Genomic DNA, 25,525 nt, shown 5'->3' on the forward strand with positions numbered 1-25,525 from the left:
GCTAGGAGGGTAGCACACCCGGAGAAGGCATGGAAGCTCTGTGCCCCCACCTCCCCACACACAGCTTGCTCTGTGCATCTCTTCCACCTCAGTTGTATCCTTTATAATAAACTGGTAATAGTAAGCATAGCACTTTTCCTGAGTTCTGTGAGTTGTTTTAGCGAATGATCCAACCTCAGGGGGTTAGGGTCATGGGACCCCAGAATTTGTCGTTAGCTGTGCAGAAATGTGGGTAGCCTTGAGCACCCCATTTGTGGCTGGCATCTGAAGTGGGGACAGACTTGTGGGACTGAGCCCTTACTAACTCCAAGAACTAGTGTCAGAACTGAATTGAATTGCTGGAGACCCAAGTTGGTGTCAGAGAACTGGAGAATTGGTGTGGAAAAAAAACAACAACACGTATTTGGTGTGGGGTGTGGGGAGAACCCTCAGGTATTGGGTTGGCCAAAAAGTTCATTCAGGTTTTTCTGTAACATCTTATGGAAAAACCTGAACAAACTTTTTGGCCAACCCGATATTTATCTCAAGCTTCCTGGACATGTGGTTTGGTGTCTGTCATTAGTTTTGGAAAGTTTTCAGCCGTTATCACTTCAGATATTTCTTCTGCTCCTTTCTCTTCTCCTTCTGGCATTCCAATGGCACATATGCTATGCCTTTTTATATTGTTCCACAGACTTTGTATGTTCTATTCTTTTTTTAAATTATTTTTTCTCTTTGCATTTAAGTTTGGAAAGTTTCCATTGATCTATCTTCAAGTTCACTGATTCTTTCTTTGTCAGTGTCAAGCCTACTTACAAGTCCGTCAAAGTTACTTTCCATTTTTGTTACTATGTCTTTGATTTCTAGCATTTTCTTGTAATTATTTCTCTGAGTTTCAATCTCTCTGCTTACATTACCCATCTGTTCTTGCATGTTGTCTGCTTTTTCCATTAGAGCCCTTGACATATCATAATTCATTTAATTTCCTTGTCTGATAGTTCTAACGTCCGTGTCATAAGAGAGTCTGTTTTTTGCTTATTATGTTGTCTCTCTAGACTGTGCTCTTTCTTACCTGTTGGCATGCCATGTAATTTTTTGTTGAATGTGGGGCAGGTTGTGTCAGTTGATAGGAAGTGAGGTAAGTAGGCCTTTAGGGTGATGATTTTTTATTTTTCCATCATAGTGACTATAATGAAAGCAGAGGGTAGCATTATCTTCCACAATAAAGCAATAAATATTCTTGAACTTATTAATCATTATTCCCTGTTCAAACATGTACCTTCTGTTAGGTCTCTGGACTGAGCTAGTTTCTCAGGCTACCACTTGAAGCAACACCATTTAAACCACTGTGAAAGGTGGGATTCACAATACCAGTCAAGGTTAGAGACAGCACTAATTTATCCACATTACAAACTAGTTGCTTTTCTTATAACCCAACATACAGTTGTGGTAAAAACATTCTCCACAACTAATTCCTTTAAGTAGATGAGACTGGACCAGTATTTTCATGCCTCCATAATGTCATTTAGGCCAGTGAATTGAGATGCAGGAAAAATTTAACTTCTTTGCTATTAATCATCACAGAGTACTTTGAGAGAAGATAATCAGCTCCATATTTCCAACATAAATGCTTACAATTTAAGTAACTATGACAGGGAAGCCTATACAAGTGAGTTCTTGTGACTTCCTAAGCCCTGTTAAAGAAACAATGGTTTCCCCATCTTCACCAAGCCAGCTGAAGTTTAGCAACAAGTAAGTACACACTGAAACGTTCACATCGCAGATTCTTGAATGTAAGGATCAAACAATCAAAGATGTGAAGATGATCTTTTGCTTCACTGACTTTTGGCAAAAGGATCATAAACTGACAAAAGAAGTGAGAAGAGCAAGATCAGAGAAAAGCTCTAGCCAGCTTCTTTCAAAGTCACCTCTCAGCTGGAGAGGAAGGAAGGACCAGTGAAGAAAGACATGGAAGGTAACCCCACTGCTGCTCAAAGGAAGATATGCTGATGAAACCCCTAATTTCTTTCCTAGCCATTAGTGTCCTCAATCCTGTTAAGTCATCCTTCTGTTGTGTTACCGATATTAAAACGTGCTCTTAAGAAGGAGCATAAATCCCTGAGGGAAAGATTTCAGCTGTAATTGTATTAGGGGAAACAAGCCTAATTATGAATGTGCATATACCTCTTTTCAGAGAATTCTCTAGAACCTTTGCTGAGTCAAGCAAGACCTAAGATACAAACCTAGTTACCAGGCAGATAAAAACTAGTCTGTTGTTCTTCTATTAAATCAAGCGGCATAGTACATATAATAACATGAGAGGACTCTTTTGCCAAGAAAAGCATAGGAATTTGCTTCAGTATCATCTACCAGACATGAGCCCTACAAGTACCTTTGGAACCAGGTCAAGACACATCCTACTACACTCATATAGCAACCATTTAGCCCATCACCTCTTTCCCTTCTCAAACCTCATGCTGGGTGACTCCTGTTATTGGCTAAGGCCAGCATCACAAAGTTAAACAAGGTGAAACATCACATGACTTGACAGCAACACAACCTAGCAGGAGTGATGTTCACCATGGAAAGAACTATTCACTGAGCATGAAACTAGCTCAAGAAGCTCTTCCCGGGTAAGAGATTTAAGTAATTAATTAATTCATCAAACATTTATTTAGCCACACATAATATATAAAGCACTGTGCTATGCTCTGGGGTAAAGGACTAGGGAAAGAATACAAAGATAGCTGAGGTGTGGCAATCTGTGGATGAAGGTCCGACTGGATTAAGAGTCGCAGAGAAACAGCACCTGAAGTCAAATGTACCACTCAGCTCTTAATAAAATCACTAACTGGTGAAACACGTTTTTTTCCTATAGGAAATCCACTTGATTTTTTTCTTGCAGTTTTGTTGAGATATAATTGACATATAGCACTGTATAAGTTTAAGGTGTGCAGCATAATGATTTGACTTATCACAATAAGTTTGGTGAACATCCACCATCTCATACAGATACAAAATTAAAGAAATAGAAAAAATGTTTTTTTTCTTGCGATGAGAACTCTTAGGTTCTACTCTCAACTTTCATACATAACATACAGAAGTGTTAATTATATTTATCATGTTGTACATTACATCCCTAGTACTTATTTATCCTATAACTGGAAGCTTGTACCTTTTGACAATTCTGCCTCCCCACTCCCCACCTCTGATAACCACAAATCTGATCTCTTTTTCTATGAGTTTGTTTGTTTTTGAAGTATAATTGACCTACAGCACCATGTTAGTTCTTGTTACACAACATAGTGATTCAATAGTTCTGTACATTTCAAAATGATTACCGCAGTATCTAGTTACCTTACAAATACATTACATAGTTACTGACTATATTCCCCACACTGTACATTTCATGCCTGTGACTCATTTATTTTGCAACTGGAAGTTTGCACCTCAGTCTCCCTCACCTATTTCTTTCCTCTTCCCACCCCCTCCCCTCTGGCAACCACCTGTTTATTCTCTTTGACTTGAGTTTTTTGTTACCTCCAGCTGAGAGTACCATTTGAGGTGGTCTGGTCAACTAAAATATTTGTGGGTAAGAGGAAAAAAAAAGAAAAATCAGGGTCAGCTAGCACTCTACCCTCAGCCACTGGGGCTACAAGAAGAAGCGTAGCTATCTGTAAGCACTGAATGGTGAGTGCAGTAATAAGCACACAGCCTGAACCTATAAGCACAATAACCACCCCCCGCCCCACTCCAAGAGCACTGATTCTGCCATTCAGGTAGAAACAACTGGGTCCAGTGATCCAATGAAGTAAGAGTAAAGCCCTGAAACTGTGGTTTTTGCCTCTCTCATTTACCACACAGAGAATCAGTATTAGTAAGGGAAGGCTAGTCACTGCTGAAACAGACCTCAAAATATATTATGGCTCAAACACCTCAGAACTTTGTGTCTGGGAAAGGGGTGAATGAGGTCTTCCTCTTATTCACACTGAAATAGGGATTCAGGCTGCAAGGCTCTGCCATCTTTATCAGGGTCATTCTATTGGCTAGAACTCAGTTACCTGCCGTACTTAAGGGCAAGGGAGCTTGGAAAATGCATTCTTGCTGTGGGCTCAGGAAGAGGGAAATGTGGGTTTTGGTGACTAACCAACAACCTCGGCCACTGTATTTTATGACTTTTCCCTCCCCTTCCAAGCTTTCCCTTGCCCTCTGTGGATATGTATGGATGCATGTCTGTACATATGTGTGTGTGTGTGTGTATATATCACACACACATACATATATAAAACTATGTTTTATACAGTAAACTTTTGATCCCATCTGTATAATAAATGCCAGGGAGCCTCACACAAAGATGGGTGACCCTTTATTTGGAAGGAATGGGAATAAGCGGATATTACGATGCAGGTGAAGCAGCTCATGAAGAAGCTTTGCTTAGCTTCCTCTGAGAGGCACCTTCAGACAAGGGGGATACACCCTCCCATGTCCACACTTCCCTTAGGGATCTTATCAAGATCCACCCAAATAATACACTCATGAGGGGCTCATCTCCAAGCCGGCAAAATACTAGTACAGTATATGATTTCCCCTTGTAAAGGGAGCAAAATGCTTGGTATTTCCTTGAGACCCTCAATGGTTCCATTTTCTGGCTACGAATCATCACGCCTTAGGATCAGCGCTTTCATCACCAGCACTAGCAGTTGGCTTTTTTTTCTCAGAGCAATCTTTCACAAAGAAAGCATATTTCACTTCAAATGTGCATTTTACACATTAAACGAGGGGTAGAAACAGTGCTGCCCTGGAATTTGGACACCGGGCAACTGCTAATCCACCACTCTTAGGTTAGGTTGACTGAAAAACATGCCTCAGCAAAAGGACAAATCAGCATACGCCGTGGACTTTTCGTAGTCTATCTCAAATGTGAAATCACTGGCATGCAAATGATCTACTATATACAAATATACTAGACTATACACTCTGTTGGCAAGGTATATACATGATTTATCTTGTTATTCTCCACAATGCCTTGTCTATATACCATCATTCAGTAAACATTTGCTGAATGAATACCGTCATTTGAAAAATTTGTCATCTGTAAGTCCTCTGCATGTGTCCACATAAGGGCTGCCAGTCTTGGGGACTCATCCGTATGACTCATTCTGCACACAACCTTGCTAATAGGTGTGAGATAAACGCCTTCCGACTGTGACAGTGACAATGCTGGCGATGACGTGACAGCATGATCAGCCACAAAACATAAAGAACTGGGCTGTTTCATGCCTGTGGGTCTACTCAGTCATCGGAAGTAGTGCAAGACGCCAGGTCCTAATATGATTCCCTCAGCCCTATTCCTATCTCCCATCCCTGTTTTAATTTTCTCCAGAGCTCGTATCGCCATCTGACATATTTAACTTATTTGTTTGCCTTTCTCCCAACTAGAAGCTCTATAAGGACAAGGAATTATGTCCATGTTGTCTAGCACCTAGAACACTGCCTGGCACACCAGACGTACTCAATAAACATTTGTGGAAGGAATGGATGAAATAAAGAAGATATTTGGATTCTTTTCTCCAAATCTGAAGATTTTAGCCACAAAAGAAACGATCCCTGCAATACTCCAGGATGGTTAGATTCTTCTGACCTAGTGAGAACATCTCAAAAAGAGATCTCACAGACAACACATTTGTTAGGTCATAAATCAGGGTTTCTAGAAACCCAAGTTATTATCATGCCATCTTAAAGGCCCCAAATAAACTGAGAATGGACAGAATCTCCAGGAGTGGACACACGTTGGGCAGCCTTTCACCAAACAAGGACCACATGTGCAGGCCTTGCTCCCTCTCCATTCCAGACACTTGCTCATGGAGCCGGCACCAGCACCTGAAGCATGAAACCAAATAGGAGGATGGGAAATCCCTTCAAACAGCTTCAGAAACAAATTTTCCCGAGTCTCACATGAGCAAAATGATCAGATCCTAGACCCAGCTCTACCCATGGGAAGTAGCCACAATTCATTTAAAGGAAGAAAAAATATGGTTCAAGTTCAAATTCTCAGCTTTCCAAACATGGCCATGACCTGATAAGATAAATTCCTTTAGGTTGTTAAGAAATCACTGAATGTTATTATTAATTTACTAAACTATTGTTTGAACTTTAAAATCCGCATTATATTTAATTTTTGGCATATGGGAGAACAGTGTCTATTGGGAACGATGATCCTTGTTCATTCATTCTTCTGTTGTCTCTCAAATAGTAATTAAATAATACTCACAAAGTAATGGTAAAAAGACTACCAGCTTGAAAGTGTAACACAAATGATATTTTACACACCAAAATGTTTTAATACATTTTACACATCAGAAGTTTTTAGAATTTACATTCTAAAGACATTAGGATCTAACAATTCATAGAAGAAGCGCAAAGTTTCTAAATCCCAAAAAGAAGAGTTGTTCTTACACCCTCAACCATACTTTCCAAATTTTCCACTAAGACTCTATTCAAGTATATTCTGGCCAAAAGGTTTGTGTCAAGTTTTGTTTTTGTTTTGTTTTTTTCTTTTCAAGTAAGTACTACCCTAGTCAGCCCACCAGCCAGCCAATATGTATTACGTGTTAAATCCAGTGCTAGGCATGGGGAATACTGAGACTCAGATATAACTTTCACCGTGAGCTACTGGATAGATTCATCAGCAAAATACAAAGGATACACTAGATGATAGCCAAGATTGTTTCTAGCAAATTTGCTTTGTTTTGACTTCAGAACAATTTTAACAACTATAAGACTTTTCAAGACATTGAGTTAAGGCAGGCAACAATGAAAAAGTGAAATTTCTAACTTAGGGGTTTGGGATTAGCAGATACAAACTATTATATATAAAATAGATAAACAACAAGGTCCTACTGTATAGCACAGGGAACTATATTCAATAGCCTGTAATAAATCATAATGGAAAAGAATATGAAAAAGAATATATATATATATATATAACTGAATCACTTTGCTGTACAGCAGAAAATCAACTACATTTCAATAAAAAAATTTTTTTAGAAAGTGAAATTTCAAAATCGTTCGGTAAATAGAGAAATCTTTTTTTTTTCTTTGGTCCACCACGTGCTTGCAAGATCTCAGTTCCCCGACCAGGGATTGAACCCAGGCCATGGCAGTGAAAGCCTGGAATCCAAACCACTAAGCCACTAGGGAACTCCCAGTAGAGAATTCTCCATCACTGGGTTTAATACCTGATGTTCAAAAACTTAAACATACAAGTATCTTATTTCCTAGAGACTTTTTTCCTCTTAATCTCATTTGCAGATCACTTGAGTTCTTTGCTTTTCCATTTTCCTACTTGCTTCTCAAAGCAACAGAGAGAAAAATTACACAAATTTTTTTCCCAGACCTAAGTCCACGAATTTCATGTTCCACATATCATGGAGCATAATCAAATGCATAGAAAAGCTCTCCCCGCTCAGTGAAACAGAAACCCAACAAGCCCAATCTCACTCCCTAAGGAACATGGCATGGCCACAGTGTCACATACTCTTTGAGAACTCACTCCAACTTGGTGTTGACCCTCAACTAAACAGAGCAGCTTTTCCAGTCCCACTGGTTTCTGTTACTGGGCTCCAAAGCACCCACATATAGACTCTTCATGCAAAAATGACATCACACACAAAAAACTTGCATTTAGTACCAAATCAAAATACCACACATTTGAACATCACATGATCCTAAAATTAAGCAACACTGACTGCCACTGTATGTTACACATCACTCAATGCCACTACTTATCTTTTCTTGAAAGAGTAAAAGCACTCCCCAGAGAGAAATGCTGTTCTAATAGGCTATCCCCACTTTTCACACCAGTCCAGCTTCACCTCAAGGGTACAGAACACAACTGTTCCCAAGAGTGGCTCACTGAGCTTTGGGGGAACAGGGAAGAGGTCTTTAGAGTTGCAAAAGCACAGTAGGAGAGCCTAAAATAGCTTCCTTTTCCTCGTGGGAATCATCAGTATAATCGATCCCACCTCCAAATGCACTCCTGTAATTCTGAGTTCTCACCATTAGAGATTTTTAGCCAAGGCAGTCGTCACAAAGAGTTGTTACACTTTGGCTCACTTTATTACGGATATTCTCCCTTAGACTTGGAATGAGATTTATGGACTACTCCAAAATTGCCTGGAATTAGACACACAGCAAGAACAAAAATAATCTGGCCCTCATCTTCACCTCAATAAAATGATTCTCCAGTAAACCTGTTCAGGCAATTAAAATCAATTTCAATTTCCACTTCCTAAGCTTTTCTATTCTTCCTTAAGAGAAAGAAGGGCATTAAGTAAACAAAACCTGAATTTTAAATCTGACTTCAAATTGCCTGGGGCTAATTCATACTTAAGTAAATAAATAAGTGTGGCATAAACTAATAAATATCTCATATATATGTAAAACATGTTTTTATAAAGCATTCACCTACCTTTAACTCAGCCTTTTCGTTAGCACTGCACTTCATGGAAAAATCCACACACACAGCACCTTTCCTCCTAGAACTTCAAGGTCCTTATGAAGGAACAGAACTTTCTAAACAGGAAACCAAAGTGTAGTAAGGCGGGGCCATTTTCCTCAATGACACCAGAACCCAAAATTCCTGACATTCCCCAGCCATAAGTTCAAGGCTTGCTACATCATAAACCACATGCTGTGGTTCAGTGAGCATATGGAGACAGGACTGTTCAGTGAACTGAACATGAAATTTAAAAAAAAAAATTTTTTTTGTAATTTGGTCAAAGTGGCAAATAGGAAAGAAAATAAAATTCTGACATGACCCATGGTAGTGCCCATCCCTATGACACACTACCTTTACTCTGACTCGCACGTATTCTAAAACTACCTTCAGCAACATCAATGAATGACTCGCTAGAAAAGCCCAGGCACCTGACTTTACAAATCCATAAATCTAAGTGCAACCAGTCACCTAGAACAGATATTTAAATCATTTTGCTATGATATTTAATGTCGAGAAAAATCACAAGCAAGGCTCCAGTGGAAAATGAGTTTGCTCATAAAGAAAAAAACATATTTAGTATTCAAAATCTACTTTCCAACAAAGAAATGTGCATTTTACTGAGAGTCCTGAAACTCTGGACAAATTCTTTGCCTCACTCCGCACGTGAACCACAAAGTAATGATGAAGCACCTGAACAGGGATGTGAGCTCTGAGCCAAGCTTCCTCTATGACGACACTTTTCCAGATGGCACCTGAGGCTGTCAGGTGTTTCTTACTTTGGCAAATACTCAAGGACGTTACGTAAGGCTGATCGTCTCCGGTACATACACTAGCTTCAGAAAGCCGTTTTGAAGGCTCACTTCCTTTTCTTATGATGGAAGCTCTCCTGTGTGGCTGGGAAATAAGAGTCAATGTTGTTCATTATCCAAAAGAAGCTGCAGTTACTGGGAATGGCAAACAAAGGACAAGTTACTGAGTTCAGCTCAACACAGTGAGACAAAATAAAGATTCCCCCAAGGACCTAGAACTGCAAAATCCAGTGGTTTTAAGTAGCCATCTTTTAGAGGTTTGTATACTATTCAGTGATGGAAAAATTGTTTTATTTATTTATTTATAATTTGATTGAAGTATAGTTGATTTACAATGTTGTTAATTTCTTCTGTACAGAAAAGTGATTCATTTAAACAAATATATATTCTTTTTCGTATTCTTTTCCATTATGGTTTATCACAGGATATTGAATATAGTTCTCTGTGCTATACAGTAGGACCTTGTTGTTTACCCATTTTATATATAATAGTTTGCATCTGCTAATCCCAAACTAGTGATGGAAAAATTAGTGTCCCAGGCTTAAGGCACCATTATCTGAAAACTGCAGGATGCTTTCTTGCAGGATTTGATTCAACGAACTACAAGATGAAAAAAAGGTATCTCTAAGCTACATGGTCAAGCAATCAATCGGTACCTGGGTTCAGAAATTAGTGGGAAACGCATGAGCCATCAATTTTTTTTTAAATTAATTAATTAATTAATTTATATTTTTGGCTGTGTTGGGTCTTCGTTGCTGTGCGCGGGCTTTCTCTAGTTGCCGTGAGCAGGGGCTACTCTTTGTTGCGATGTGCGGGCTTCTCATTGTCGTGGCTTCTCTTACTGCGGAGCACAGGCTCTAGGCGCACAGGCTTCAGTAGTTGTGGCACGTGGGCTCAGTAGTTGTGGCGCACGGGCTTCATTGCTCTGTGGCTTGTGGGATCTTCCCCGGCCAGGGCTCGAACCCGTGTCCCTTGCATTGGCAGGCAGATTCTTAACCACTGCGCCACCAGGGAAGCCCGCATGAGCCATTATTGAATTCCACGGGCTAAGCAGGCTTTTTGCCAGATGACTGAAATCTTTAAAAGTTGCCATGCTAATGAGTTACTACTGCATTCTGAATTTCCTTACTGTGACCAGAAAAACAACATATTCAGTGCATGGTTTTACATTATATCATGGAGCTATAGCAACCACTCATCCTGCCTCTACATCTGTTTTTCCCTTTTTGACAGCCATTCCACTGGAGAAAAAGAACTGCTAATTTTGCTTGGTGGCCTCTAAAATGTACACGTCTGGCATTTCGGGTAGTGTTTACAATTTCTAAGCTTTAATTAATCATAAATTTTGGACATCAGTGATTGTTTTACAGGGAAAAAAACTACTGCATAAAAATCTAGGTTCAAATTCTGGTTTTGCTATTTATTAGCTTTGAGATTTGGAGCAGATCACACACACATAATAAAAGAGTTGACAAAAAAGGGAGCTGATTTACAAGGTCACCAGTGATTCCATGTATATGGCAAGAAATGTTAAAAAAATGAGCCTAGAGCAGCAGCTCAAGTTTTTTGGTCTTAGGACCCCTTTACATTCTTAGAGATTATTGAAGACTCCAAAGAGCTTATTTTAGAAAATTCTAGAAAACAAGAATATACACACATGAGCCAACATGTAGCCTCTAGAAAACTCCACTAAACACATAAGAAAATAAAAGTAAAAGACGTAAACAATGTCTTAGTACCATAATGAAAACTGTTTTGACTTCACAGACCCCTTCAAAATGTCTTGGGAACCCTCAGGAATCCTCAGATTATACTTTGAGAACCACTGGCCTCGAATACCTTAACATACAGAAAGCAGAGAAGCTGTCAAAGACCACTAGAATCATATCAAGAGGATCCAGGAGCCAGCACAAAGGGACTCCCACTGGCCAAAGACGGGACAATTTTAGTGTCAAGAATAAATGCAATGGATTAAAACACCAATATTTTTTAATTCATGAATCACATACCTCTCTCACTCTCTCTCAATGGCTACCTTTTGAGGACATTACTAATTAGCTGGCTAATGGAGCCAAAAACAGTTGACCCTTGAACAACATGGGTTTGAACTGTGCAGATCCACTTATATGTGGGTTTCTTTCAGTAGTAAATACTACAGTGCAACACAATCTGCTGTTGGTTGAACCCGCCAATGGGGAGGGCCGGACTGTAAGTTATATGTAAATTTTCAGCTTCATGAAGGGTCAGCACCCCTAACCCCCATGTTGTTCAAGGGTCAACCGTAATTACTTTAAAAACTGGTAAATAAAGAGAAAGAATCAGGCATATTTCTTGCCTTTCCTACATAAATTTTACCCAGGAGAACCAAGTCGCTGATTAGCAGAAGTTTCTCTTTATTCAAGTATTCCAGCTAATAAATGAAGAAATGATGGAGAAGAAGATTTTGAAACCCCTAATGAATTGATTAGGCAGCAAGGATCACCATTAACTGTTCACATCTCTCTCTTTTTCTCTCCTTCTCTGTCTCTCTCTGTCTCTCTGTCTCTCTCTCTCTCTCACACACACACACACACACAGAGGGAACTGGTGTTAAATGCCTCCTGATAAGAGTACACACACACTTAGAGTATTCTTGACAAAAAATGGAAATAGAATTTGACCCAGCCTCTAGATGTGACTACCAATTCCCAAGAAATCTGGGAACTAAAGGAATACGTTAAACACAGGAACACTTAACATTGAACTCTGTGGGATGTTATTGGCAAAATCCAGCCAATAGACCAGAATAAATGGTCTGGTTTGGCAAAAAATAAATTGCAAGGAAAAGATAGTGAAGGTGAACCTACAGACTAAAAGCTACTAAAGAGGCATGTCAATCAGTTGCAATGTCTGGGCCTTATTTGGATCCTGATACAAACAAACCAAAAAAAAAAAAAAAAATGAAGAAAACAGATAAATCTCAGCGCTGACTAGATATTTCATATTTGATTATATTACAGAAGTTCTTAAAGTATGATAATAATATTACAGTATTAAAAGAAAAGAAAGAGTCCTTGTCTTTCAGAGATGTGTATAGAAATACTTACTAGTGAAATAATAGGATGTTAGGGATTTGCTTCAAAATAGTCCAGGGTGTGGGAAAAGAGGTTGGGATCTAAATGAAGAAAGATGGCTATAAATTGACCATTGTTGAAGCTGGGAGAAAGGCACACAGGGTCCATTGTAATGTTCTATTTCTGTATATGTCTGAAATTTTCCACTCCAAAAAAACAGAAGTGGCCATGAAAACATCTGCTGTCTTCTCCAGCGATTCTGTGAGCTGGGAAGGCAGGTCCTCTCTGCCGCCCAGCACTCAGCAGCATGGAGCACACAGCATGTTTTTGAGGCACCCCATGACCGAGGCTGCCAGCTGACCTGTGACAGGGTAGGTTCAGCAAAGAAGCCCTGAATCCGCTGTCTCTGAACCTGAGACATCTTTCCAACAGAGCAGGAAACAACACTGCATTTAGAGTATGATCCTAACCAAGAAACAAACAAAAACTCAACACAGAGAAAGGTGTAAAAACTCTTCACAGATAAAGAACACACATGAAAACAGTAAGTTTAAATTTTTTGTTGTTGTTGTTTATTCTCCCGGGTATAGGGACTACGAGAATTTGCTTTTCTTTGCATCTATTTCTCTAAATTTCCCAAATTTTCTGCAATTACTGTATTAAATGTGGGAAGAAACCTAATAAACTATTTTTAAATCATCTATAATACCAAAACTCTATAGACAGTTCTTTTTAAATAGTAAGAATATTTTATTTGTTATATTTCTGTGAACCTTTCCATGGCTCAGATAAAGGAAGAACATTATAATCATGAAGAAAATATTAAAAACTATCATTGAGGGATTTTTAATTCAATTATGAAAGCAACAGAAAAACACCCTTTTTATATTTGGGAAAGGGGAGATACTCTTCATTATCTTTTCCTCTATAAAATAAAGGAGAGAAGCTATTTTTTAAAAAACCCCGTCTGGACAACCTAGCCCAAGAAAATCTCTTGAGATTCTTCTAAAACCTCAGTTTCAGCACAGAATGCTGGGGACAAACAGGGGTGTCTGGGACCTAATGAAAGGCCTTCTGTCCAGATACTGGACAGGTCTGGAGATGTGCATCTATATACATCTGTGTATATGTATATCCCACCATCACCCCTCCCCTCCCCCAACCCACCCCACTCCTTTCCATCAGTTCAGGGAAGAGAAAGGGAAATTTAGTTTAATGCCAAGATTCCACACCTGGTAACACCATATTCTCCAAGGGAAGATGTGTCCCACAAACAAAAACAGATTTTTTTTTTCTTTTTTTTAGAGAAAATGTTCCTTTCAGATGAAGATTCTTAAAAAAAAAAAAAACTAGGCAACAGCTTAGAATCCTATGCCTGCTTCAATAATTTCACTTAGAAAATAAATGAAAGAATATGTGCGCTGTATCTATTAATAATTGAACATGAAAAAAAGAAAAACATTGGAAATTGGCATAGATAATTGTTATGTTTTCCACACGGGTCTAATTAAACTTGATTTAGACTGCACACTGCCTTTTTTTTTTTAACCCTGCTATTAAATAAACAAACAACAACAAGAAAAAGAAGCTGAAACTGCCACTTCTCCTGTGCTTTATATATACTGTGGGAGGCTGTACTCAAAGCGAGGGAAAAAGTTAAAATGACTCAACATACAGCATTGTAACCTTGAAGTTAAAGAGTGTGAGACTTTGACTGCGTTGCCAACGTGAAAATCATCAAATCTTACATTTATTAGCTGTGCGACTTTGAGTAAGCTGTTTAACTTCTCCGCGCAGCATGGGTTCCTCTTGTATAAAATAAAGAGTGGGAGTGTCATAGGGCTATACTAACTGAGATGAGAAATGGAAAAATTCCTAAGACAGTACCTAACACATACATGCTCTATAAATGCTACCTACTATTGCTATTATAACCTAATACACCTTTTTTCTACTCTATCCTCTCCCTTTTTTCCTTTTTTCATCCAAGAAACAAAGATTTTACAAACTTCTAATTCTTTAGCCTCATCAGTGAATACTATAATCTATTTTAAACCTGGACTCTTCTACTTTCCCCAGAGCAGAAATAAACTTTTTGTCTAGGAAAAAACAAAAAAGCAAAAACAAGGATGCAGTTAGAGATTTCCCTTTACTTTATGCCAATCATGAATGGTAGCAGATGCCTAACTCCCTGAACCTAGAAAAAATACCTCACAGTTTCTGAGATCCTAGGCAATCCTCAGAATTAGAGATAGTCACTCCCCAATCCCCACCAGATGCCTTTGAACTGGGGATCTAGTTTCCAATTCCACTAAGTCTCTCATGACTCTTTTGAGAAAAGAAGTCATTCAGACAATCTATGCCAATAAGAATGAGGGGGAGAAATTTACATGATTCTAGAGAAAGGAACACAAGTCTTAAGAATATTCACATGTCGGGCTTCCCTGGTGGCGCAGTGGTTGAGGGTTCGAGCCCTGGTCTGGGAAGATCCCACATGCCACGGAGCAACTAGGCCCGTGAGCCACAACTACTGAGCCTGCGCGTCTGGAGCCTGTGCTCCGCAACAAGAGAGGCCGCGATAGTGAGAGGCCCGCGCACCGCGATGAAGAGTGGCCCCCGCTTGCCGCAACTAAAGGAAGCCCTCACACAGAAACGAAGACCCAACACAGCCAAATAAATAAATAAATAAATAATAATTAAAGGTGCTAATAATTAAAAAAAAAAAAAAAAGAATATTCACATGTCATACACAGCTTTTACTCAAAAGAAAATTCTAGGTGTGTTGTACTATCAGGGAGACTCCTGGATGTGAAATAGGACATGAAAAAAAAAAAAACAAACCAAGATCATTATATTCTAGGCTACAAGGAGTCAGAAAGGGGAGGTGGAATGAGATTCACACATGATTTAGGTTCTAAAAACATGGGAACTGGTATGAGAACTAAAAGCAAAGTTAATAAGTCTTGCATTTAAGAGAAGTTGGCAGATAAAGGAGATAAAGAAATCTGAGGTGAGTGCTGTCCAGCTGTACAGTGTATAGTGCTGAGTAAGCAGTAAAAGATTTAGCAGCAATTAATATGAAATAGTCCAGTAATGGCATAGTCAAAGGCCTAGGTATCTCTGTATATATCTGCATCCAAGCTGAAGTGAATGTAGTGGGACAAATCTTTTATTCACCAGAATTCTCAGAAAATAGGCAGTATTTATTTGTGCTAGTTGTTGAGGTATAAAGTGAGGACTCGTCCCACAGCTGCCCCTATGTGGGATAGAACTTTGATACTCGAGTGAGAAAGAATATGAAGGAGGCGTAGAATCAGTAAAGCTGGGGAAAGATCACATAGGTCAAACTGTGACTCTTCGAGTCTACGCAAAAGCCTATCTGATGGGACACGGTTTCCCGGGGAAACTGCGTGGGAAAAAGTGTTGCACTCAGAACGCTCGTGAGTGACACAGACAGCACTTTAGGACACAGACACTCGGAGGCAGAGGGGGGTGTGAGCAAGGAAGACACAGGAATGTGTGGAATCACGAGAAGCCTCTGGGTTGAGCCAAGTTTAACTAAAAACCTCCAAAGGGCAGAGAAAACCAGTTGGTACTCAGTTACCAAGATATAAGATTGATGGTATAAGGAAAGGATGCAAGTGCATTAAAAGATCAAGACTCCATGGGGACCTAAAAATCATGGCCATTTGACTAAGGGTGGCCCTGGGCCATCATATATCTCAACGACTTACTAGGCTCTAAGGAATCCCTGGGGGACACCAGGGGGCAGGAGAACTTAAACTGGACCTGGCTGCTTCTCCCAGGGCTTGGATCACAGTGGGCAGCTGAGCAGGGGCAGACAGACAGCACAGCAGTTGAGATTTCCAGCTGTGAAACCAAACCGCGTGGGTTTGAACCTCAGCTTGCCATCCACTAGCTCAAACTCAGCGCTTGTTCTGCCCGCTCAGACATCCACCCCTGAGCTTTCCCTCTTTCCAAATTCTCTTGGTTGTGGGTCACTAGCAGGTGTTCTCCCCAAGTAAAGAAACACAGGATTTCTCAACAACATACAACCCCATTATCCTCTGCTCCCATGTCAGTAATTCCAGAAAACACATTCTTCGCCTAATCTTTGGATGGATTCCTTTCTGTTTTGTCATCATGGTGCTGCATTACTTCTTTTTTTTTTTTTTTTTGGTATTACTTTTTTATTCTCGCATCCTTCCCGCAGTGTACACAAGCAGGACTCCCAGAAATTCTCCATATGTCTCAGACCTCAGCCACTGCCAGGGGCTGCGTACTCACCTGCAACTCAGTCCTTACACAGCTAAATGCTGAGCGCCCACCCCAGGCCTCGGCAGCAATGCACTAGAACCCGAGTTTCCCACGGGGCCTGAAGGCTTCTCTGAGACCAGGCTCTTCTCTGTCTTTTCCAAATGCATTGTCAAAGCTGTGACCTTTAATATTACGGGAGGCTCTCATTATTCCTAGAATCCCATACCCTCCTGGTTTTCCAAAGTACTGACCCAGAATTTACCTAAAAAGGAGCACACATAGAGGCCAACCATCTGAGAGGAGTAATGTGGTGAAATATCAGGGGCTAAACCTCTAGATTTATGCTATTATTTGACATCGCCACCCAGGGTTACGGTGCCCTCCGGACACTATCCCTTTCCTCCTGTCTTTCCACATCCCTCCCTCAAGAGTGACTTTTCAGAGTCATACACCTTGGTCTGGTAGGACAATCCTGGTTCCAGAGCCCAGAGAGCTGCATCCAGGTCCCAGTGTACCAATATAAACTATATGGCCTGTGGACGGTTATCAATCTTCTCCAGACCTCAGTTTCCTTCTATATAATATTTTGGATGCTGAGATCTATTTCCTGCCAGCTGTAACACTCTGTGATTCTAAAGTCCCCATTTACGCTTTGGCCTCAGTATAGAGAACTACCACGACATGAAAACCCTGAGGTTCACTTCATGTAGGAGATTAGTTCTTAACTGATAAACTTCTTTAATGTGGGATCTTTCTGACCAGCCACCTAGGCCCAATAAGAATAGCCACCATTAATGGCCTACCCCGTCCCAGGCAATGCTCTTGGCAGTTTACAAAGTCAACTGAGACTTTAAAGGACCTTAAGGAGGAAAGGGCTCCTTGGCTACAATTTAACTCAGCCCCCTCTGCTCTGTTGAGCCCAAGAAGCAATGCTTGGTAGACTTACACCTCACCTCCCACTTTATAAGCTTTACAACAGCAAGTAAAGATGTACACAAAAGTACAGAAGGAATTAATAAGTCACAAGAAGACTTATGTCGAGAATGAACTAAGCCTTTCCAAAAAAATTCTAAGGACAAAGCAGGTGGTTTAGTTATTTAGAGAGCAAGAAAAAATGATCAAGGCAGGGCCCGAACTATTGCTCGGGTAAAACAGTATAAAACAGCAGATGTCAAGGACATGCCATGCTCATCAGTAACACTTTGTTCTCTTTATTGGAGAAAAATGAAGCAATCCTTAAAGGCCTGAAGTCCCAGGCAGGAGAACCCAAGTCTCCAGACTCTTGAATACACCAGGATCTAAAGGAACTTGCAGACTGTTAAGCCTTGAGTTGGGTAAAGCGATTCTTGTTTTGCGAATAGTTTGAGAAAAAAAAATATCCAAGGTTTCTCACAAACTTAACAATCTATAAGTCTATGAAAGAGCTAACTTACTAAGATACACAAACAATATACACAAAGGAGTCAGAGAAAGGAAAGATCTAGTATCATTTTGGACTTGGCTTTGGCCTCACTGGGCAGGAGGAAATGGATGTGAGATGGAGAAAGGGGAGGACAGGCATTGGGATGGGGCAAAGTACAGGTAAGAGTAGGGATGAATAAACAGGTTCCTTGGGGAAGAATAAGGAAACAGCCCTACAGAGAGCAGAGTGGGGGCTGGTTGGCAGCAGAGCTGCTCTGGGCTGTAGGACACTTCATTCCGTGGCAGATCTCTGAGCGTTTGTGGGACTTCTGCTATCACTGCTCATCCCCCTCCGCCTGCAAACACGGACCATCTTTCCCCGTGCTCTGTCGCTTACCTAATCTTTTCAGAATCAGTAACAAATAGATGCTGTATCTGAAAGCCTACACGCTTGAATTTTTTTTTTTTTTTAAGACTCTAGACGGCTGCATCCTGATTACTTGGTGAGGATTTTTATCACAACCTTCAGATGTTTTGAGATTATCAGATTTAGCATCTTATTAAATCCAAAACCCAAGTGGTTTTTTTTTTTTTTCCCCTTGGTGAGACTTCCAAACCTTTTTTCCCTCTCACATAGAAGCAATGCTGGCTCCAGTGCCTTACCATTCAGAGAAGAATTTTTTGAGCTCTCAGATTACTGCTTATAAACTACCGACTGATGGACTTGCTCAGGTTCTGTTACTGCCAAAGCACGACACACGTTACAAATAACAACAGATGTCTCTGACATAGCTTCCTACTTACCCTGCCTTCAAAGTTCATCATAGTGAGAGCCACAAGGGATCCAGTTAGACATGGGCTCCTCTTAAAGGTTTTGATTACACCATCAGTCACCTTCAGAAGTAACATGACTATGGAAGGCAAAAGAGCACCAAATCATTCCAGCAACTGAAAAGTCTATGAACTCAAGAGGTTTAAAGGATTTACATTTTCTGTACCAAAAGTGATTAAAGACACAGTTTTCCTAATATCAGTCTCTGGACATATTGCAAAAACAGAGGTAGGCCCCCAAACCACTTCAATATACTCTTCCATTGAAATCAAAGGGAAGGAGGTTAAGAGGAAATGGATAACCTATTCTTATTAAACAGCCAACCCAGATACAAATGACGTTGAACCATGACCAAAATTTTCCTTTCCTGTCTTAGTCCTGCAATGAGCAAGGGAGACCTGAGTGTCCAAAATCCATCGACACTCTGGTCTCCGTTCCCTTGCCTGCCTCACCTCCAACTAAACCTCTCCGGCACTCCACCCAAACCTCACCACCCAGCATCCCTCCTCTGACTACAATACCCTCAGCTTCGGCTGCCTCATTAAAATCCCCTTCATTGTGATCAACCATTTGGGCCTCATCTGAAGTTTCATTTCACGTCCCTTCTTACTCAGCTTCCTTTCTGATGCCTATGGTAGCTCTGTCTGTGCCCACAACTGAGCACCTAGGCACTGCAGAGTCATTCAACATTCATGAGTACCAACCACTAATGAGTCAGTCCTCCACAATGCTGGGTGATCCCACCCACTCATTCTCCCACTCTCAACTCTTATTTCACTTTCAAAGGGCCACCTCTTCTGACATCCACACCACCATCACTCCCATTCCCAGATGACCTTGCCTCCTAACAGAGAAATGGAACCTATGGCATAGCAACTTCTCAGTATCAGACTAACTTACTACTGACCTTCAGCTTCTGCCCTCCTGTTGCATCCTGTTCCTCCTCTCACCCAAGATCAATCTCTCCACTGGGCTTTAGATCCCACTTCACCCCACCTTCTCAGACTCATATAATCAATTACCCCTTGTCTCTTCTCTCCTGTCTATTCAACCAACTTCTCCCTTTCAACCAGATCTTTCCCATCAACAATTCAACACACTCGAATCCTATTTTTAAAGCTTTCTACCCTCAACCTCATGTCTCCAGCTAGTGCTTTATTTCTTTGCTTCCTTCACAGGAAAAATAAAAATTGTCCTCCTTGGATATCTCCCATTTTTCCATCTCCCATTCATTTTTCAACCCATTCCAACCTGGCTTGGCTCCATCACTCCCTGAAACAGCTCCAGGCTGGATCAATAATGATCTCTTTGTTGCCAAATTCAAATGAGAATTTTTTTTCATTCTTTATCTTATTTGACCTCCTGACAGTATCTGGCCATGTTGATCAATTTCTCCCTGAAACCCTGCAACACTCCTTGCTTTGGCCTCTACAATCAATGTTCTTCCTGCCGCCATGGCTTCCTTCTCTTTGCAAGCTTATCCTCCTCTGCCTATTCTTCCAGGGTGCAAACTCTTCAAAGCTTGAATCTAGGTCTCCTTCCCTTTTCACTCTATATCAGCAGTCAAAAGTCCAACTACCCACAGGGACAAGCAAGTAATACAATTAAGGGAAACAAAGTTGACTTTCACTTCCCCCTCAGGTCTACAATCTAAAGCACAGCAGAACCGACAGGATAGCTGGCAACAGACCTGAAGCATCAGGGTCAGATGACAGTAGGGAGAGGTACAGACTATAATAAAATGGAGAGCAGATGTTCCTACTAAAACAACAATTACTTAGCTCAAGCCAAAGTCCTGATTTATAGATGGAAACTCACGATTTTTAAATCTTGGCAATTAAGATTTCTTTCTGGTGTGAATAAAAGAAATCCTGGGTTACACCAAAAGGAGAATTTATTGGCTCATTTAACCGCAAAGCCTAGAGGTACAGCTTGCCACTGGGTTTAATCAACGTGATCAGGACCAGTTTCTCTATCTGGATTCTTCATGTCCCTAATTCGCAGATCAGATCTACCCTATGGCAGCAAGGCCATTGCTAGACCTCCAGACCACATCCTGCCAGGTTTAAGCAGAAAACAAGGAAGATACTCTTCCTGGAGTTTCCTCTATCCCCCACCCCCCAGTCTCAAAATTCCCTCTGATTAGACCAGCTTGGATTAGAAGGCCATTCTTGAACCAACCACCGTGGCTAGACGACTCAGGAATGACTGGCCAGCCCTGAGTCACACACTTCATTCGGAGTCAGGGGAAGAACTTTATCTAAGGCTAAGGTCTGAGACTGGAGGATAGGGAATTTCTTAAAAGGAAATTAGGGTGCTGCCATCAAAAGACAAAGTATATTTGGGGCAGCCAAAAAACCATAAACATGCTACAGCAACTTGTTCAAATATTTTAAAAACACTGCATAGGCCAAATAAAACAGGTTTGCTGGCTGAAGGTGGCTTGTCAACCTCCAGTCCCAATCCTGCTTTTTTGTTTCCTAGGTGATCTCATCCAAGCTCAAGCCTTCATCTACCATTTCTATACCCAAAATGCCACATTTTTATCTCTGACTCACAAATTCAACTGCCTACTCAACATCCTCACTTGGATGCCTCAAACTCATCTCAAATTCAATGTGCCCAAAATGAAATTAATGATCTTCTCACCCCACACTCCTCTCCCATCCAAAGCTGGCCTTACTCAGCGCTCTTATGTAGGGGCGGGGAGGTGGAGGGAAAAGTAAGGGGAGATAAGACCAACGTGACTGAGGTACTGCTTGAAAGAAAAATAAAATCTTTCAGGAAGTCCAAGTGTAAGTCAACTGAAATTCTATTGTTACTTCAAATATTTAAGAAAGACATTCGATATCTTAATTCATATAGATTTGCAATTTTCAATTTCCAACTCTTCCCAGTTTATTTTTAAGACACATAGAAATAAAGTATCATCAGAAATACCAAAGGCAGGGACCTCCCTAGTGGCACAGTGGTTAAGAATCCGCCTGCCAATGCAGGGGACACAGATTCGAGCCCTGGTCCGGGAAGATCCCACATGCCACGAAGCAACTAAGCCCGTGCGCCACAGCTACTGAGCCAGCACTCTAGAGCCCGCGAGCCACAACTACTGAGCTCGCGTGCCACAACTACTGAAGCCCGCGCGCCTAGAGCCCGTGCTCCGCAACAAGGGAAGGCACCGCAATGAGAAGCCCGCTCACTGCAACGTAGAGTGGCCCCTGCTCACTACAACTAGAGAAAACCCGTGCGCAGCAACAAAAGACCCAACACAGCCAAAAATAAATAATTAAATAAATAAAATTTATTAAAAAAAAAAAAAAAGAAATATCAAAGGCAGAAAAATTGTCCAGGGACCTTGGAAGGTGCTTTTGTTTGCATGTTAGTTGGCACAGCGGTAGTTTTCTAGTAAACATATCTGATTTGATCCTGACAACAACCCAGGAGGTTGGTAAGGCACATTATTACCATATTTCATCAAATCTAAGAAATCACTGATTTTAAGATGCATCATCATTTTATGCACCACTATATTAAACAAAAACACCACAAATTAAACCATAACATATAATGTACTATAAAACACATCTTGTTTTAAGATAAAAATGTATGTCTTAGAATCTTTGAAAAACATTATCATAAGCCTCATTTTTCAGATAAGGAACCAGAGGCTCAAACACTTGACCAAAGTTATAATTAACAAGATGAAGAATGGACTTGAACCCATAGGGATCAGTTTCCTAATTTGTCTTTTCCCCCAGTCTAGCCCCTGGGTCTGAATGACCTCTAGAATTTCTTCTGGGGCCCCCAAAGCTTTTCTGATACAAAGGTGGTAAAAGAAATCAGAACTGAATCAACTCAATAAATGCTTTAAAACTGACATGGATTCTTAAGACTGAGAATAATTTAGACCTTGGCTTTTCCCTAACGCCTAGACAGCCTAGGAAATACTGCTAGCATAAACAGCAATATATGCCAGGTGTGTAAGGAAAAGATTACATCATTAATTTCAGTGCTAATTCAGTAGGGTTGACACAAAACTTACAGTTGACTACTGATTTTAAGTATGAATCACAAGATGATTTTCACTTGTGAGGTGATATTACTGGGCATCTAGTCAAGGTAAAACTTTCATTCTTTCATAATAAAATATGCCAATTTAATGATTTTGTTTCTTTCTTTGTTTCAAAAATAACCACCTGGAAATGTGCCATGTTATACCTACTTACTGCAAAGCAAATGTATAAGCTTAATAGTTTCAGTCAGTCTGTGCAAGAAGCCTTTTGATTTCAACACCTAACATCCTTTAAAAAGGAAATTTGTTACAAAAAGCCAAGAAATTTGGTGTGAGATCTGAATAGGACAGAACAGGCTTAATTCATGACTTTTAAAAAAAATTTAAATCTAACTGTTTTGCATTTTGTATTCCCCACAGCACTTAGCGCTGTGTCCTAAACATAGAAACTGCCTAATAAGTACACATGATGAGATATACAACAAGAAAAATGACAGTCCCTCTGTTTTCACAAATGTTCCTTCTTTCTAGGACTGTGCTTGCTCTGGAGGAGAAAGTTTAGCAAATTCTTGGTGGCACATCAAATTTAATACTGCAAGTCCTCAAGGAGCTGACAGTCTAATCAAGTACAAGTATAAAAGATATGCAAGTGGCAGATTACCTTTAAGTATGCTCAGTATCTGGACAGTATATTAAAATGTTTTAATATCACATTCAAGCAGGAACGAATATAGAATTAGGAGAGCTGGTACAGTCGGTTGCTGGATATGACCTTGGGCAAGTCACTTCTTGAAATGTTTCCTTAGTTATTACCTACCCATCCCCCAAGGCTACTGCAAAAGAAATTAAGGCTGGAGAAATCTTTTGCAAACCCTGAAGCACTATACAATGTAAGTATTATAGGACTATTGCCCAGAATATTTCAATGACTTCTTTTGAGGGTCCCTTAAGATAACGTTAGAGGGCTCTTGCTAAAATGCGAACCCAATCATTCATTCCCAGGTTTAAAGAATCTTTACTGCCGAAGGATAAATTCTTAACTAGTTAGCTTGGTAGATAAGGCTCTTCAAAAACTGGCTCCTCTGCAGCCCCATCTCTGGCTTTACTTTTCAAAGACCACAGCAAATACACAACTGCTCCTTGATCACATTCTCTTCCACATTTCTTTACCTTTGCAATTTTGGTGAAGTTTCGGGCTGTGATTATCCCACCACAGGCAGGAATCCACAGACTGGCTAATATAGCACCTTCCGCATCATTATGAGTCTCTGAGCTTCTCCAGGGCAAAAAGAGCCAATGCCTCATTCTTCCCAATTCCTAGTACAAAGTCACAGCAGCTCATTAAATACTGCTTGAGTGACAGACAAGGGAGATCCTCATTTGCATACCACACAAAGATGGTACCCAGGAGAGAATCTCAAGGGAAGGCTGTCAAAAAAAAAAAAAAAAAAAAAAAGGCTTAGAGGCCCTAATGAAAATACTACAGGCCCACATCTCTTACCCAAATCCCGTACAGCCAAATGTGTTTTGGAATGCAAAAATTTTAACATTTTCGAAATGTAATATATACTTTATGCTCCCCGTGGAGTGTAGGTCAGCACCTCATACTCAAACACAGTAATACCTCTGCAGCAAAACTGACGGATAACCACACTAAACGAGATAAAAGGAGAATATAAATAGACTCCTGCTCAAGGGAGGTCTTGCCGCCAAATGGGTTACAAGAGCTTTCTGAGCATTTTGGATTTTGGAATTAGAGAGAAAGGATGGGGGATCCATATCACCAGATGTGTGTAGATGGCTCCCATCCATTTGCTCATCTGCTCAGAAATTCACTATGGCAGGACTGACCTATATTAGGCAACAAATAAAAATGGCCACGTACCCAAACAGCAACATAGGCTATACAATATTCTGAGAAGAAGGGGCTCAGAGGCACATGCAAAGAGTCTTTATCACTGGCAACTGTAGTAGCTTCTAAGAACATTAAGGGGAAAAAAAAAACAGTAATAATTGCCAGGTCCAGCACTGAAAGACCAGGTGAGAAAAGCAGCAATAAGCAGAGCAGGAAATGAACGTATGAATGATTGTGTAAATAAATACTATTAGAAACTCCTACCACTGATTTCTAAATGTATCTCCAATAGTGGGGGCAGAAATGTACACATACAAACAATGGCATTCATCAGCCAAAATCAAGCTGTCCCAGACCAACACAACTTGCTTCCATATCAAAATAGAAACAGCAATGCATGTCCCCTGCTCTCTAGAACTTCAGGAAAGAATTACACTTTTTGCAAATAATATATAGATATAGGCATATATTACATATATTTTTTAAACAACTAGAAAGACTCCCATGAATGCCTTGCATGAAAAATTTGTTTTAGAATCAAGTGCTGGGCTTCCCTGGTGGCACAGTGGTTGAGAATTTGCCTGCCAATGCAGGGGACACGGGTTCGAGCCCTGGTCTGGGAAGATCCCACATGCCGCGGAGCAACTGGGCCCGTGAGCCACAGTTACTGAGCCTGCGCGTCTGGAGCCTGTGCTCCGCAACAAGAGAGGCCGCGATAGTGAGAGGCTCGCGCACCGCGATGAAGAGTAGCCCCCGCTTGCCGCAACTGGAGAAAGCCCTCGCACAGAAACGAAGACCCAACACAGCCAAAAATAAATAAATAAATAAAT

The 25,525-nt window shown here is 40.5% G+C and overlaps 1 protein-coding gene across 4 annotated transcripts in view; it reads right to left on the reverse strand.

Annotated features, from left to right (window-relative positions):
- Positions 1-25,525, reverse strand: part of STXBP6 (syntaxin binding protein 6) — a 272,926-nt gene that overhangs the window by 229,287 nt on the left and 18,114 nt on the right. The window contains exon 1 of one of the 4 annotated variants that reach the window (XM_036844330.1): positions 18,804-18,883. The exons of 2 other annotated variants lie outside the window; for them this stretch is intronic. The gene's annotated coding sequence lies outside the window, so the exon portion shown is untranslated. Of the gene's footprint in view, positions 1-8,449; positions 8,551-18,803; positions 18,884-25,525 lie in introns of those variants that run through there. One more of the 4 variants, XM_036844328.1, reaches the window with a different exon arrangement.

The sequence above is a fragment of the Balaenoptera musculus genome, chromosome 2 (genome assembly GCF_009873245.2).
Source record: "Balaenoptera musculus isolate JJ_BM4_2016_0621 chromosome 2, mBalMus1.pri.v3, whole genome shotgun sequence".
NCBI lineage: Eukaryota > Metazoa > Chordata > Mammalia > Artiodactyla > Balaenopteridae > Balaenoptera > Balaenoptera musculus.